Raw genomic sequence first — 16998 nt, forward strand, 5'->3', positions numbered from 1 at the left:
GGGTTTCATGCTCTAGGCAAGTATTGTTTCCACCAACACATACTGTCAGGGAGGCACCATTATGGCCTTCACTAAATGTTTCATTAATACGGTGTGCTTCTTTGAGCAGAATGAAAGCCATGCCTATACAGAAACCAGTGCCCTTAACCTCTGCTCGAGAGACTTTTGAACTTCAAGTCGCAAGGTCTTCGGCAGAGACACAGACAGTTATATGACAAATTGCCCCTTCCACTTTGTAGAAATGGTGAGTCATATCTTTAACATGTCTGATACGACAGGCATTGTCCATCTATTAAAGACCATAGGTTCTGGACTATTAAGCACCTCTCAGATGTTCCTCAGAGTTATATCAAACTTAATACACTCTGTATTTGGAGGAATATTTGGAGGACTGCCGCTGATCCTGTTTCTAATAGCAGGTATCCTGATTGTCGTTTTTCTGCTACGCAATGGATGGCCCAGCCACCAAGGAAACGGAAACAGTACTCCTGGAGAGAAAATACCAAGATCGCATGGTACAACTTCTAGGCACACATTGTCTAAGGGAACAGAGCACCTCTTGGTTCTTGTTCTGGATCAAATGCATCTTACCTGCACTCCGATGCCTGTTTTGAGGAGAAGAATGCATGATGGATCTCTGCCTGATACTCCCATCATGTGCGCAACTGTCCGTTGATGCTTTACTGGACCCGATAACGGCCCATGTTCTGCAGTGTCCCCAGCATATTCTCATGTTGATGGCGACATTCTTAGAGCCACCACAGGTAGTATGTGCTCCTGTTGGTATGGACACCTGCTCCTCCTCTGACACCCAGGCTTTGGATGGCGCCCAGCCTGCCCCAGCACTGGCTGTAGACAGTGCAGAAGATCATCTGTGCTCAATTGACATAATATGCAAGGTGTTACAGGGACCGTCAACTGCGGAGGCAAGCAATAAAAATGTTGCGTCTGCCAGCAAGGACAAATAAACATTTGACTAATTTCTGGCCTGTCGTGTGCTGGGGAAAAAATAGACTTTTGGACAAAAACTAACTGAAAATTAGAACTCCATGCCAAAATTGACATTTCTTTTTGAGCATGCATGACTTTCAAATGCTTATAGTAGTTCAGACTATACCGACAAACATATTAGAGTTGTAGCTTAAATTGTCAATTTTTAATATTTTCTCTTTTTTAACACTTTTTAAAACAATGTTTATTTTAACCCAACAAGAAACTAATGTTTTAACGATTTGCGTACCAATATCTAGTCAGCCTAGTTTAGAAATGTAACTATGTTGTCCATTCGGAAGAGGAATGGGTGTTATATTCCAGATAGGTACAATAATATAGGCCCCGGTAACTTCATTACCCTTCACCTATATTCTTCCCTATATTACACTTGTCACGGTTTACAGGGACTGGCCTTTTACCTAGATACAACACTGCATTCAGAACACAGGTTTTCCCTAGTTCAAAATCTCATATATTCTGCATGGGAATTCTTGCAAGCACAGCAGGGAGACCACTCCTGTATAATATCTATGTATAAAGTTCATGCCGACATCATACGTAGACCGACACAGTAACACAGCGAGGTAGGACCTCTGGGGAGACCTATGGGTATAAATACATCACATCTTGCTTGAATAGACAGAGGAGACCAAGACTTCCTGGCCGACACACTGACCAGAGACCCTGAGGTTCCTGCATGCAAATACCCTAGCTAGCAGTAGTCTAACATCCCTTGCAGGATGTCCAACTCGAGACCAGGACTGGGCACCATAGTGTCTCACTTCAGGTAATGGGGTTGACTAAATGCTAGAGGGATTCTTGGCTTAACACCTACACAGAGGCTAGGTACAATAAGATACATCTAGTTAGGGAAGCATTGTAGGAGTACGCATCTTTTTATCATGTGTTTTATATACTCGTATGTATTCATGATTATTGTAACATGGTAGAACTATACCATCCATTTACCTTCATAGCACTGTTAATCATTTATATCTTATACTGTCTAACATTTGTTGCACTTCACCTATTTTACACCAGGATAACAACTGTTCAATAAATTCTTATTGAAAACGTAAAGTCAGTTTATTCTTTGTATCTCTCTGGGATGGACTAAGTAAGCACGAGTCACTGAGGTAGTATATTGTTTTCAAGGTCCTGATGTTGTAATTTGGCAGCAAACTGGGTTAGCATCTAGCTGAAGCCATCCTAGATTTGGCAGCTATTTTGTATGCCATGTGCTACCACGTGCTCACCATAAGCTCTGTCCTACCTTTCTGTCCCCTGCTCTTGTATTCTGCCTAATGACAAGGTATATTTAACCTCTTCTGCTTTGCATATGCTCAGTTGGGCATGCAGCTGTCTTTGCAGCTGCTACTAGTCTGTAACTGTCAGGATGTGTTTACTAGAATTAGCAATTGTTAGCTCCTCCCACTTGTTGGTTGTACATTTTCTGTATGACCTTATATATACCATAAACCTTCTTCTTGTACTTGTACCGCCTTCTTTTGAGCCCTTGTGTGGGTATAAAAGGACCATGCTCCTTCAGTTCAGTGTGCTACTTCATACACTACCGAAGGGTATTGTGTGAATGTAGTTCCACCTCATGAGGTTAATAAAAGCTTTATATTCCAGGACATTGTGCAGAGAAGGGTGAACCCCTGGCACTGGTAGGCCTTGCTGAGGCTCACCACGACAAGTTGGCACCCAATGTTGGGCTCATCGGTGACTCGGATGCCCGAGGAGTGGTCGAAACGAAGGGTTGGAATCTCGCTATGGATGATCATTGCCCGAGGAGACCCGCATCTTGGCAAACCACGTTGTTTTTCCTCTCTTTCTGATCTGACCATCCAGGTGGTGCTGGTCCTCGACTGAGATCTCTTCTGTTGATTTGCCGTGCAGTGACCGTTTGGTTCATTCAAGAACTTGGCAGTTGGAATCTGGACACCAAGTGATTGGTAACCGTTGGTGTGCTGCAACACTTGCAGTTGGTTTGACGCCTGGGATTGGTAAGGTTGTTTTGCGACGCTTGCAGTGGCTTTGTTGATTTGTATTTGCCAATTTGGATTTGTATGTGATTGATATATGAATTGCAATTTATATAGGCGGTGTTAGACCTGGCATCATTGGCATGAGTCTCTCCTCCATTTTTTCTGTTTGCCTCCTCTGTTTACGATGTTTTTGCTGGAATATTGCTTTGGGCACTGTGCCACTGCTGATCAGTGCCACCGTGCAAGTGCTCCCTATGTGAATTTGCTGTATTGATTGAATTCCATGTTTGGCTTATTTGGTTTACTGTCAGTCCCTAGTAGCGTGCACCAGGAGTGCCAGGGCTTGTAAATACAAATGCTGCTAGTGGGCTTGCAGCACGGGTTGTGCCACCCACAGAAGCAGCGTGGTAAAATATGTCTAAAGGTCTTCCTTTGCTAGACCTACGTGCAGTCTGGTACCGTCACGCGGCTGCGCAAGTACACCTACCTGCCAGTCCCTAAACCATCCCTTAACTTCATGTTAGTCACCCCGATAGTAGGCCCAAGGGCAGGGTGAATTGTAAGCATAAGGTAGGAAAAGCCTGATGAGGTTGCATGTCCTAATAGTGAATTACAGCCATCTTCGTTTTTCACTATTGTGAGGTTACCTGCTCTCCCTCAGTTAGAATGGGCTGCCCGGATTATTAATGCTATAATCCTAGCGGGCTCGGGAAGCATGGTACAATGTCAAGTTTGGTATCCCTGAACTCAGAGTTTAATAACGCACCTGTTTGGGTGGATGGTTTTTAGACTCTGTGTTTGAAAATAGCACTTTTAGAAAGTGGCTATTTTCTTGTCTGACTGTCTACTGGTTTCTGCTGGTTTGGTGTGCGTATGACAGGAGCTGGGTGGCTCCAGAGGTCTGAATGAGTCAGTGTGGGGTGAGTGAGGCATTTGCATTGAGAGTAGGGGAAGAGTAGCTCCTGATAGCCTGCCCTGCCTGACACAATGCTGGCTCTACCTCCTGCCAGGCGACTGATGGCTCTGTGCCTGCCAGGGACGATCCTGGCCCCACCTCCTACCGGGCGACTGATGGCCCTGCCCCTGCCAGTGACAATGCTGGCTCCACTTTCTGCGGGGCGGCTGAAGACCCTGCCCTGCACCGTGAATAGGCCAGGTGCCTCGACCTGGCAACACCCACAACAAACCCAGGATGGGGGGAAATTCCCCTGCGTGGACAAAGGGATCAAAGCCAATAAGGGGTATAAGAGAAGGACCCCTGAACCAAGAATTTAGATCACTTCTGACAAGGAAACCTGAACCAAGGACAAGAAGCCTGCTGATGCAAGGACTTGCCTACCCCTTCTGCCAGAGTGCTGTTTGCTGGGGGGAATCCTGCAGTCACTTCTTTATTTTTGCCAAGGAACCAGGAGAGATGAACTGAGTGTGTACTCTCAAGCTTTGCCAAAGAAATCTCCAAGGCTGGAAGAGCGCCAGCCTCCTGTTGAAGTCACAGGGCTAAAGGACTTCATTTGCTAAAAGTGTTTGTTGCTGGAACCTGAAAGTCCAGCACCTCTGAAGAATCCAGCAATCTCGACACCGACGGACGCCGCCGAACCCAGCTCGACATCGTGAGTGCAGCTCCTGTGTCCCGCCTCTTCGCCGCCGGCCGCCTGGCCCAATCGATGCTAGTAGCGAAGCCGCTGCCGACGCCTCGACACCGATCCCTCTCGACGCCGTGAGCGCTGCTCACTCTTGCAACGTCAACATCGACTACAACGCCGTATCCTGCTTTGCCCCGTGAGCGCTGCTCCAGCCTGACATCTGTCGACGCCGCTGCAGATTGCCCCGACACCGAGGTCTGATCGACGCCGAAGACGCGACGCCGGACATCTCGACGCCGCTGATCATCATGTGCTTCACTTTTCCAAGGTACTGTGTTGCGGGGGTCAGTTGCGACTACGGGCTCGACGTAGCGCTCCTCGCGGTCGACGCCGAACCTTTGGATTAACTTTGCCTCGACGTCGTGTGACTTCTGTGGGGGTTACATTGTTGCCAAGAACTGTGATTTAAAGAAGAAGAGTTGCTTTTGTTACTAAAGACTTTGTGCTAAGAAGAAACTACACTTGAACTATTATTTTTCCTTCCAAGAGTATTTATTAAGATTGTGGTATATTTTTGTTGTTATTTGGTCTTGTGCTAAGCCTTATATAAACATCCTTATTTTTGTAATACTACTGTGTCGTGTCCATTTGTAGTGTATTCACTTTATTACTGTATGTGGTCATAAATGCTTAACGCACTGCCTCTGAGATAAGCCTGTCTGCTTTGCCAAGCTATCAAGGGGGTGAGCAGGGGTTATCTAAGTGTGTGATCCCCTTGCCCTGACTAGAAAAGGTGTGTCCCTATTTGTCAGAAGTGTATACCTCTGCCAACTAGAGACAGCCGCTTCTAACATTGGTGGGTCAGCGGTGAGGATTTGAACTTTGCATTTATGACCCATGTGAAGGGATTAGTGTGCGCTACATAGTGAAAGCAGACCATAGCGCAGCCACAATCTATTTTGGTTGGATATTCTATTTTTGTTCTCCGCTTTCCTGGAGCTTGATTTTTGAACACTGCCAGTTTTGACCATGAGTGATGCCGGAGTCACTACCCCTGTTGTTGTGGAGGAGTTTGATAGGAAGAAGATAAAGAAATACAGCAGAAAGCAACTGGAGCACTTTTGCGAGCAGTTTAAAGTTGCCACAACAGGCCTAAAAAATAAGGGAGAATTTCTCACAGCATTGGAGGCCTGGTTAGAGGCCAGAGATCCATCTGTTCCGGTGGTGGTACCGCCAGAGGAAGGGGAAGAGGAGGTGCCCGTGAATGGGCCTGGGTCCTCCCCATGTCACTGGCATGTCTCTTTGACAGAAAAGAATTACCAAGTCGACATCTCACCCTGCCTGTGCGTCATGCCAGCTAGCACTGCCTAAGGTATAGGTAAGTTACTCCTCTTGCAGACCTAAAACAGGGTGCACTATATCCCAGGTGTGGGCATATCTGCCTCAGCAGACATGCCACTACAGTATTAGAGTCTATTCCTTAGTATTGTAAGTGCCAAGGAAGCCATAGAGAGTACATATGTTGGGAACCTGACAACCCGAGTTCCACAGCACAATGATGGCTTCACTGAACCCAGGAGTATTTGGTACCAAACAGATTTTGTACTAAATCCCCACTGATGCTAGTGTGAGATTTATTAAACATGTATTTAAAGGTCAACTTAGAGGTATCCCCTGAAAACCTGCCAACCCTGGTGTGGCCACTGACTGCCTTTAGGTAGCCTGCCACACACACACGTTTCTGGATCCCTAGGTGGAGAGCCTGTGCTATCTGGGAACAGAAACGATGGACATCCTGGGCAGAGATGTCAATTCTCCTACCCCAGGATGGACCAGTGATCAAAGAGAGAGCCTTCAAAGGCCTGTTGCCTTAGTAATCAGTCACCCTGCCTTGCCGCTAGCAGAAGATGGTAGCCCCTGGTTTACACCCCCACTTTGGGGGGGTGAAACTCTGAAGAATAAGAGGTTTGCATACCTCTGCCACCCCCACCCCTAAGGTGGGGGAGGCAAGGTAAAGAACATCTTTCATCTTTCTTGAAGATGGGGAGACCCCTCCAATCAGGGCCAGTTCTATGACCTCTCCCACAGAAGGGTGGCATATTAAAGGATGTAGTCACCCATGGTACGGTGCCCATTGGCCCTACCCACAACTCCCCCAAATCATCTCCTAAATTTAATTTTTAGGTGGCTCCCCGAGACCTAGAAAGGAGATTGTGACGACCTGCAAAGAAAGAAGACACCCTGCAGCAGAAGACTGAATATGACGACTGCCTTGGTCCCAGCACTACTGGCCTGTCTCCAGCTTCGACAAACCTGCAACCTGTCTTGCAGCCAGTAACCTCTGAAACCCCTGGGAGAACTGCTGCCTTCAACAAACACTACAATTTTCTGTGGACAACGTACATGTCCAGAACTGTTATATCCCATATAGGTACCTTAGTATAGACCCCTGTAACTTCATTACCCTTCACCTATGTTCTTCCCCACATTACACTTGTCACGGTTTACAGGGACTGACCTTTTATCTAGATACGACACTGCATTCAGAACACAGGTTTTCCCTAGTTTGAAATCTCAGGCATTATGCATGATGATTCTTGGTAGCACAGCAGGGAGACCACTCCTGTATAATACCTATGTATAAAGTTCATGCCCGACGTCATCCCTAGGCTGAGACAGTAATACAGAGAGGTAGGACCCCTAGGGAGACCTATGGGTATATATACATCACATCTTGCTAAGATAGACAGAGTAGACTGAGACTTCCCGGCCCACACACTGACCAGAGACGCTGAGGTTCCTGCATGCAGATACTGCAGCTCGCAGTGGCCTAACATCCCTCGCGGGGTGTCCAACTCAAGACCAGGACAGGGTCCCACATTCTCTCAATTCAGGTAATGGGGCTGACTAAATCCTAGACAGATTCTTGGATTAACACTTACACACAGGCTAGGTATACTTAGGTACATCTAGTTAGGGAAGCATTTTAGGAGGACGCATCTTTTTATCATGTGTTTTATATACTTGGATGTGTTCAGGATTATTTTAAGATGGTATAACTATACCATCCATTTACCTTTATAGTCCTGTTAATCATTTATATCTTATAATGTCTAACAGTTGTTGCAGCTCTTCTCTTTCACACCAGAATAACAACTGTTTAATAAATTATTATTGAAAACGCCCAGTAGGTTTATTCTGTGTATCTCTCTGAGACAGACTAAGTAAGCACGAGTGACTGAGCTTAAGGTAGTATATTGTTTCCACAGTCCTGAGGGATCGAGGTTGTCATGTTCGATGGTTGCCAGAAACTATTTTCTCCTTGGTAAGAGAAGATTCTAGTGGCACTGTGATCAAGATGGTACAAAAGGCCAACATACCCTGTGGGGATGGTCAGAGTTTGTCTGACACCAATCCTACAGACTATGTTGTCTAAACACGCAGATCCTGTATACTTTTATAGGAACTACACGACATAGCTCCACCAACGTTGGTTGGGTACCTATTTAACAGTAGAATCTGAGTAGTTCAGTTGTGCTATTCTTAGTCACAAAACACCAGAAACGTCTGGAGTGGATGGGCAAAACTCCGCCACAGCTCTGAAGGTGGAATACCCTATTTTGTAGCTGTTGGTTAATCAAGCTTGAAGGACAATGCATTCCTAAAAACTGTGCAAAACACCTTATCTTAGTTCCCTTGAAAAATTCTTCTTCACTAAACACAATGAATGAAGACGCAAACAATGCAGAATGAGTCCTGCAAAATGTGCAACTCTCAGATGAAGAAGTAAATCCAGATGCAATACAGATTGCAGAAAATGTTAGAAATGCAGTCGCCCTGAAACTGCTTGCGCATGGTCTAACACCTAGGGGTGGCATATTAGATTTCATGATTGAGATACAGGACTCTCACAGAACAGAGGTATTTTATTCATGGGTTACATTCCCTTTTTTTTTTTTTTTTTTTTTTTTTTTATTGAGATGGATCAGAATATCAAAAAACAGACCGGGATCATAAATACAATTAAGATATCAGCTGGATGAAAATATCATAACAAAATGCAGACATATAAATTTAAAAGGAGAAACATGCAGGACGAAGACATTTCACTTTCAACATCTTGTTTTCCTCCAGTAACTGAGTGGTGCCCAGATTTTTTTACCATATTCTTTCTTCTTTTTACCCTTAGAATTGTATAGACACTCCTCAATGTTATGAATGCCAAGTAGTCTCGATAACCACATCTGAAATGAGGGGGCTACCGTATCCTTCCAAGCTGCCGCTATAAGAATTCTTAAAACCGCAACACACAAAAAGATAAAAGCTTCGGCTTCATGTGTGACTTTAAGATTTTCATCCCTGCCGATTAGAATAGTGGTTGGGGATAGAGCGATTTGGCACTCTAGCAGCCCCGATAGGAATTTCTCCATTTCAGTTAAAACAGGTTTAAGATTTTGACAGGAATAAAACATATGAGATAGATCTGCCGGACCTTGGTTACATCTTGGACATCTATCCGTATCCCTTTTACCCCATTGAAACAGCTTCGCGGGAGTATAATAGAGATTAAAAATCGTCTTGTAGTGTTGTGCTTTTAAGTTGGATGCTCTTAATACTTTCTTATTTAATGCCAGTGCATAGTCCAGGTCTACATTTGGATCACCTATTCTAAGAGCCCAAGCATTTTCTGTTTGTACAACATCCTCCTCTATGCCCTGTAAGAAATAAGCATATCCAATTTTGATCTTTCTGCCTCCATTCCTTATATATTGGAGAATCGGGTTTAGCTCCTGGATAGAGATCCTAGGTCTTAAAGATTTAACTGTTTGTTCTAACTGTTTATACAACATCCAATGGTTCATAGGAACCCCATATCTTTGTTGCAGGACCTCAAACCCTAGCAGATCATCCTTACACATAACGTCACCCAAACATCGGATACCCAGACTCTTCCAAAGGACGCTGTTCCTGTTCTGTCCAAGATGTAGGAATGGGCTTGAGTTCCAAAGATCTGTAGTGCCATTGATCTTAGGGATCTTAAAAAATTTCAGCATCAACTTCCATACACCCCAAACACTTAACATCACTTTGCTTTTACTCCTCTTATAATACCGCACGTTAATTTCACGAGTTAAAATCCCCATAGCTCTTTCGCCAATTATTAATTCATATATTGTAGGCATTCTAGGAATACCAGGCGACAGTACGGGGGTATCATAACACAATAAATGTTTCATATGCAACAATAAGCAGACCCAATGATACAGTCTTATGTTAGGAGCCGATAACCCTCCTCCCTCTAATGATATTGAGAGTCTAGCTAGCGATCTTCTCACTTTGCCATATTGCCATAGGAACTGTGAAAACACTGCTTCCATTTTCTTCATCAGCCCTTCATTGATTAATAAGGGAATAGCACGGAATAGATATAACAATTTTGGGAACATTGTCATTTTAAGAACGTTCACTCGGCCGATCAGAGTTAGATGCAATACATCAATTCTTCTCAAATCCTTATCCATTGATGCGAGTAACGGCAAGTAATTTTCCTGAATGATTTTACCCACATCGGCATTGATTTTTACTCCCAAATAAACTGCAGAGTCAACATATCTTTGATCCCTTTTCTGAATATTCTTTGTACAGATTACTATGGTTTTTTCAGTATTGAGCTTATATCCTGAATAGGTCCCAAACTGCCGTGCCAAAATATTTAGTTCCTGTAATGCCATATTCGGACTATCTGTTACAATCGCCAGATCGTCCGCATATGCCAAAAGCTTAGTGGTATGCCCGTGAGAAATAACAGGGGATATTCTATCTGAAGCTAGAATCTTCCGAATTAGCGGATCAATATATAATGAAAAAAGTATAGGAGAACACGGACAGCCCTGGCGTGTACCTCTTCTAATCACTACCTCCTCCGATTGGAGCCCCATTGTAGTAATTCTGGCTACTGGGTCCGTATACATTGCCTTGATACCTTTCATACATTTTTCACCGAAACCCCTTTTATCCAACACCTCCCACATGAAGTCCCAGACCACCCGGTCAAACGCCTTCTCGGCATCCAATAAAATCATAGCCATGTCTCCTCCTGTAGCAGTGACAGCATCGAATAGTGATGTAGCCCTAGCTGTATGTTCAGTAGTTCCTCGCCCTGGTACAAACCCATGCTGCCAGGGTGAAACAAGTTGACCTATAATCCCTCCTAGTCTCTTCGCCCATATTTTGGAGTAAAGTTTAGCGTCTGTGTTTATTAGGGATATCGGTCGATATGAGCCCGGGTTCTCCTCTGGCTTTCCCTTTTTGTGAAATATCACGACATTGGTCTGTTTCCACGTATCGGGAATGATACCTGAGCAGATAACGCCATTGAAGAGGTCTTCAAACATAGGAATAATCTCATCACTCAGAACCCTGTACACCTCAATTGGGATTCCGTCTGGACCCGCCGCCTTCCCTAATGCCAATTCATCCAGAGCAATCTTTATCTCCTCCGTTGTTATATCTAGTTCCAATCGAGCTCTATCTCCCTCCTCCACGCTTGGTGTTATAGGAAACTGGTCTTGTATGAACGGTACCACACCTGGCTCCTGGTCATAGAGTTTTTGAAAAAATTCCTGGAACACATGTATTATATCTTTTGGGTCAATATATTCTCTCCCATTATATTTAATCTTGCTTATTTTATTTCGATTCGATTCTTGCCTGATGCGGAGTGCTAGTGCTCTCCCCGCCTGGTCCCCAGTCTCATATCTCCTTGCTCTTTGTGACTGATATTCATAAATCTCTTTCTGAGTGATTATTTTTAGGACCTCACCTTTAACCCGGGCCATATTTCTAATGGTCTCCCCACTATCTTTGCCAGATGTTATTTCCTCAATATGGCGTCTCTCTATTTCTGCCAGATCTACCATAAGTTTGTCAATCCTGCCTTTATCCTCTTTCCTGAGTCTTGCTGCACAGCTAATCGTCTCGCCCCTCAATGCGGCTTTAAAAGACTCCCAAACTCCATTTCTGGAGGCGCTGTATCTGTTACATTCGAAAAATTCCCTTGTCCAACTTTTAATGTGTTTTAAAAATCTTTCATCATGTAATAATTTCCTATCAAATGTCCATCTAGATATTTTCCTTTGAACATTGGGAACATTATACGATAGTATCAGAGGATTATGATCGGAGATTGTTCTTGGTAATTTACAAATATCGACTTTACCAATTTCCCCCTTTGTAACAAAAAAATAATCCATCCTAGAATACTTTTGTGCTGGATGGGAGAAATATGTATAGCCTCGATCACCGGGCATCTTTTCTCCCCAAACCTCTACCAAGTCATGTGATTGAATCAAGGAACATATTGCTGCATTAACCTTTCGTTTACGACCTGTATAGTTATTACCCTGTTGCCAGTCTGCAGAAATATTCATATCGCCACAGATGATTAAAGGGGTGGCCCAGTTAGCCAGTTCTTCTTCTAATTTATCGTAGATCATTGGGTCATCCTCATTAGGACCATATATCACACACAACGTGAACCCCATATTCATTTCCGCTAATATCCATCTTCCTGAACCATCTGTTCTAATGCATTTCACTCCGCCCAGATGATTTTTAGCTAATATGGCCACTCCTCTGATCATTGATGATTGAGTGGAACATCCAATCAGGCTGTACCCATACATTTCCAGAACTTTCCTTTTATTCCAGGGAATGTGGGTTTCCTGAATACAGGCTATATCTATATTATTCATTCTAACCAGATGACTCAATCTCTGCCGCTTCTTCCAATCGTTTAAGCCGCCTGCATTGATAGTGCAAATCCTAATGTCTGACATATTTAAAGTATTGACCTTTCCTACGTTGACTATTAACCAAACAGCTGATATCAATCCAGAGCCTATTCCATTCCATCTCATTATTTTTCAAAATTTTCAACCCCCTTTCCCCCCCCTCCCCCACCCTCTCCTCCCTTTGCCCTCTCACCCTCCCCCTGTCATGCTCCAGAGTGGAGCAACCCCTCATCCGCCCCCCTTGTCTGGAGGCGCTCAGACCACTGGTCTGTGCACGTGATGGTTGCAGCTCGGTGTGAGGAGATAGAATCCTTAAAACTTAACCCATTCCCCACTTACACTAGAAAGATATTTTTCCCTTTTCTTCTTTTATCACCAGAATTACACCCTGTGACCCCCTTCCATTTCAATTGCCCTCCACCTTAGCACCTATCTACCTTCAGACGCATTCTATATCAATCGTTAACCGTTCACTGGAGCCCAGCAGAATAATATTTACCCGTGCCAACCTTATGCCCCATACGAATATAAATACCATCCTATCTTCGAGGCCCCTATTCCCAATTCCCAACTAGAGTTAATGGATCAGCACACTGCTACTTTACTCCATCTACACCATCAAGAATTCCTTAGCTTTAATCTCCGAGGAGAAGTAATATGCTTTTCCCTCTTTAATTATCTTGAGTTGAGCGGGGTTAATCAAGTAAGCCTGCATGCCCTTGTCCTGAAACGGTTTAATCATCTGCCGTAATCTCCAGCGTCTCTCCACCGTGATATGACAGAAGTCAGGGCGAACAAAAAAGGTATAACCATCAACTGTTTTCTTTTTATCAGGTCTTGCCCTCTCGGAGATTGCTTGTCTCAGAATGAAATTGCCCAGAAAAATTAAAATAGCTCTGGGCCTGTCTCCCTCTTTCGCATTTTTGTAGATGGTGGCTGGGGTGCGGTGTGCCCTCTGGATCTCCCTACCAAAATCCCAGTCTTTCAGATCCGTGAAGGCAGACTCAAAAAGCTTAACAACAAAAGGTTTCATGTCTGACCCCTCTGCCCCTTCGGGAATTCCAAGAATGCGTAGATTGTTCTGACGCGATCTATTTTCTAATGATTCAAGTTTCCACTGAATATCGATGAGCTGTTTTGTTTGTGTGTCCACTTTACTGGTCGTGGCTGCTGATTCAGCTTCTGTAGAAACCACTCTGTCTTCCAAATTGGTAACTCGCTCTCCCAGACTCCCACAAGCCTTAGTCAGCTTCCTGACCGCACCTTGGATTTTTCTGACGGCCGCCTGAGATTTACGGCTCTCCTGTCTCGCTTCTTCCCTGTGCGCCAGTATCTCCTGGTGAATTACCTCCAGGAGGGACATCTGTGCTGACCCCCCATCTGGGCTGTCTAGGGTAGCATTAGTTTGTTGCTCTTTTTTCTGGCTATGTTCTTTTGTTCTCACCACCATTTTTACTGCTGTGCTCGGAGGACTGTTCTCCTTAGGTTCCACATCACTGTCAGTGTCTAGATCGCTGATATCTTGACTCACACTATCCTCTCCTTCCTCCTCCGACCATTCTCCCCCTTCAGATACCGAGAAGAATGCCTCAGTTGAGGCTTCCTTTATATTGACCGCCTGATCCACCGCCTGATCCACCGCCTGATCCACCACTGAATTCTCCACTGAATTCTCAGTTTGCAGCCCTCCACCCTCGGCAATTGCAGTGGGATTCAACAACAACACCGCAAGACCCTCTTCTATGCGGTCGGGGATTGCCTCATCTGCCTCTAAAGTAGCCTGGAGATTATCTACCTTCATGTCTTTAGAGTCCTTATTTTTGCTCATTTTTTGAAAAATGTCTGAGATTGGGGTGGTGCCCAAGATATCAGGATTCCCTTTACTAGCAACTTGCTGTGCCGTTTTTTTGCCCGACGGGGAGCCTTGCTTCTTCCTCTTATTCCCTTCTGTGTCCAACAATGACTCCGCTAGCTCTACTGCAGCCCTCCTCCTGGCCGCTGCTTTAGCATTGGCATTCATCTTGGGGGCCATGATCTCCCTCCTCCTTTCCACCGGCCCAAATAGCACCTTACCGCCTGGGATACTTTCGTTATCAGTATCCGTGTCCTCCGCCTTCCGCTCCACTGCCCCGTCCAGATCGTGAGGCTTCTCCTCCTGCCTGCCGCTTGAGAGGCTTGTCCCCCGATGTTTATGTCTCTGAACTTGCCTGCACGCACCCAAGCGGGGGCCGAGTTTCGACCGAGAACACCTCCTTAGCAGCAAGCTCTGCACCGCTTCACTCCTGAGGGCTGACTCCACGAACTCCGTTGCCTCCAGCTCCGCCTGCAGTCCAATGGCCACACCGTCTCTGAGCCGCCGCGTCAGCTGCACCGCGTCCAGTAACAGCCGCTTCAGCGGCTGACGGCAGGTCAGTTTCATTTAGTGGTTCTCGCCAAAATATCCGCGCTTTCCTCTCCTCCTCGCGTTTAATAGTTCAGACTACCATTAATTCGTTTCACTCATTTCAATCCGGCAGAATCATAGATAGGGGATTTCTTAAGTTCCCTGTTCCTACATTACACCGCTCCTCACTCGAGCTGCGTCCCGGCCGTCTCACACAGCCGCCATCTTGCCCCCCGACATCATACAGAGTCTCATGTCCTCTATGCCCTTCATGGGTTACATTCCCAGCAACAAATGCAACAAAAACGTTTCATTTTTACACAGAAGATGAACCCCCAGAAGAATATTGTCCATATGAAGACATTGAGATTATGCTCACATTCCAAGAAAGAACATTTATTCTGGTTTAAAGGCACCCAACCCCATACAAGAGGAAGAGTAAGACTTGGCCCGCTCGAAAAAGAAGGGACAACATGGCCAATATTAGCAGCCTACACACCACATCCTGACATCAAAATGATGCCAGGGGCAGCCTTACTTCACAAAGAATTAATAAAACAATACAGAAACGTGATGCGGTACGTCATGAGGACACTTACAGTCCAGCCAGCAGTGGTAACAACTAATACAACTAACATTCAAAACACAACTAAGATTACACCACAAACGTTACACGCAGTAATGAGTAAAATGAACACAAAACATGAACAAATGCCATTCTGCATAGCTCAGAAAATAACGCAGCTAGAAGTTGTATCCCCAAATACCAGCGCTTATGAAAAACACAGAATGCCGACAATCTACTTGCCCATGGGGATAACACCACAGATAGAGGATTGTACCTCATGGGGTTACAGTTTTTGCTGCCATATACAGCAGAACACCTGGTATCCCATCACTGGTCATGATAACAGATGTATAAGGACAAATACAGAATAAGTACGGAGCAGATCATGCTCTGAACTTAGGGATGAAGTTACTAGGTAACTATGCCCAGGTATCAGCCATAATATTAACAAATATTAAAGAGGAGGCAGCATCAGTGGCTATTCGCCAATGCCTAAGGGAGTTCAGTCCTTTACAACAGGAGCAAAAACAACCAAAAATAATAGAAACTGTGTATGCAGAATTAGGCAGGGACAGTTTAAGTGGAAAAGCATTATAACCACAACTGATGGTAGTCCCGAGTAGGATACTTTCAATTTTTTTCAATTGCTTTATTTTTTCAAAGCTTTATTCGACATTTGTCATAAAAGCGTCAATCCCTACCCTATACAATAAATACTATAGCTAAAAACATTTTCTTTAAAAAAACATATTAAACAATGACAGTCGAATACTTTGTACACATAAAAATTATTCTCAATTCATAAAAAGCAGTTAAAATAATATGTACATGTTTCAGATATGAGAGCAATTGGAACAAGGCGGCCTTATTTCATTATGTTACATTTAACAGTAGTGAGCGGGAACGGATTACCCAGGCCCAAGCAAGGAATTTTGCTACCGCAATCGCTAATAGTGCAGAGCAGTCAGATTTTAATATTCTAAGTGCGGTTGATTGGCAACGAGTACCCATATTTAAACAGACTGGCTTTAGCCATTTGTGCCTTGGACTAGCATATAAGGGACAACAAAACAATAGATGGGAGGTATGCTCTATTTGGTCCTTGCAATGATGACAGTGTTCATCCCGTGAAGGGTTCCAGTGTTTCTTAAAAGTATTCACTGGAAGTGTTCCAATCCGAAATTGAAAGTATAGTTTCCTGTCATGAGGATGTTCGATTATGTCCCAGTAATCTTCACACGATGGGAACATCTTAATGTCCAAAAAACGAGTTGACAAATTGGATAAAGGACCTTTTTGATACATTGTTGAGTACACCATCTCCCAGTACATTTCTTTCAGTATAGTTTTCGATGGAAAACAAGCCACATCCCTGTTACCCCACAGATGTTCCAATTTTAGCTTTACAAGAGTGTCTCGCAATTCCTTCATCCATACAATACAGTGGAATCGGTCACACTTAACTACGTCTAGTAATGCTGTTACATAGTGGGATAGCTCTGGGGTCACCATCAGGCGCCTCCAATATAACAGAAGCCGTAGCCGCGCTATGTCCTCTACGTTTTTCCTGCCAAGGTCCAATTTCAAGGGGATTGTGGGCGTGCTCTGTGGGGCCATTACAAGCCCTCGAAGAAATCTATTTTCTGCTCTCCCCAAGTCACCTAAATTTGAGAAACCCCAAAGCTCG

The 16998-nt window shown here is 44.5% G+C and overlaps 1 protein-coding gene across 2 annotated transcripts in view; it reads right to left on the reverse strand.

The window, feature by feature from the left end:
* Window positions 1–16998, reverse strand: part of LOC144823936 (sperm-specific sodium:proton exchanger-like) — an 8804346-nt gene that overhangs the window by 7868618 nt on the left and 918730 nt on the right. The gene's annotated exons all lie outside the window — the stretch shown is intronic.

Source organism: Lissotriton helveticus, chromosome 3_1 (assembly GCF_964261635.1).
Source record: "Lissotriton helveticus chromosome 3_1, aLisHel1.1, whole genome shotgun sequence".
NCBI lineage: Eukaryota > Metazoa > Chordata > Amphibia > Caudata > Salamandridae > Lissotriton > Lissotriton helveticus.